Source organism: Alligator sinensis, unplaced genomic scaffold (assembly GCF_000455745.1).
Source record: "Alligator sinensis unplaced genomic scaffold, ASM45574v1 scaffold872_2, whole genome shotgun sequence".
Taxonomy (NCBI): domain Eukaryota; kingdom Metazoa; phylum Chordata; order Crocodylia; family Alligatoridae; genus Alligator; species Alligator sinensis.
Genome location: NW_005842132.1, coordinates 379,240 through 379,653, shown reverse-complemented (window position 1 = coordinate 379,653; position 414 = coordinate 379,240). Strand labels below are relative to the sequence as shown.

The window sequence follows — 414 nt, the reverse complement described above, 5'->3', positions numbered from 1 at the left end:
ACATCCGAAAAGCCCCAGTGTGCTGCTCACCCAGCACGGCCAGGTTGGGGAGGCCACAGCAGGCAGCCCAGCCCAGCCCAGCCCAGCCCAGCCCACCCCCTGCAGCACTGCTAGTGCCGGATCCACTGTTGCGCTTTTTAGAACGTCGGGAAGTTGCAACGTTCCAAGTGGGCGGGGCGACGCGCCGGGCCCCGCCCCCCAGGGGTGGGGGCAGGGAGCTGCAAGCCCCTTTGGGTCACCTCTGCAGTGTGGGCAGCTGCTATGTCTGAGGCGGGCGCGCCGGCTTCTGGATGCCAGGGCTTCCCCAGCCCTTGATCCCTGCCAAGAGGAGGGGGGCCTGGCTTCCCCCTGCCCCAGGGGTGCCCCCCGCATCCCTCCCTGGTGCAGGGTGGGGGGCGTGAAAACGTGCAGGAA

The 414-nt window shown here is 69.1% G+C and overlaps 1 protein-coding gene across 1 annotated transcript in view; it reads right to left on the bottom strand.

Annotated features, from left to right (window-relative positions):
* CCND3 (cyclin D3) overlaps positions 1-414 on the bottom strand; it is a 65,022-nt gene that overhangs the window by 20,660 nt on the left and 43,948 nt on the right. The gene's annotated exons all lie outside the window — the stretch shown is intronic.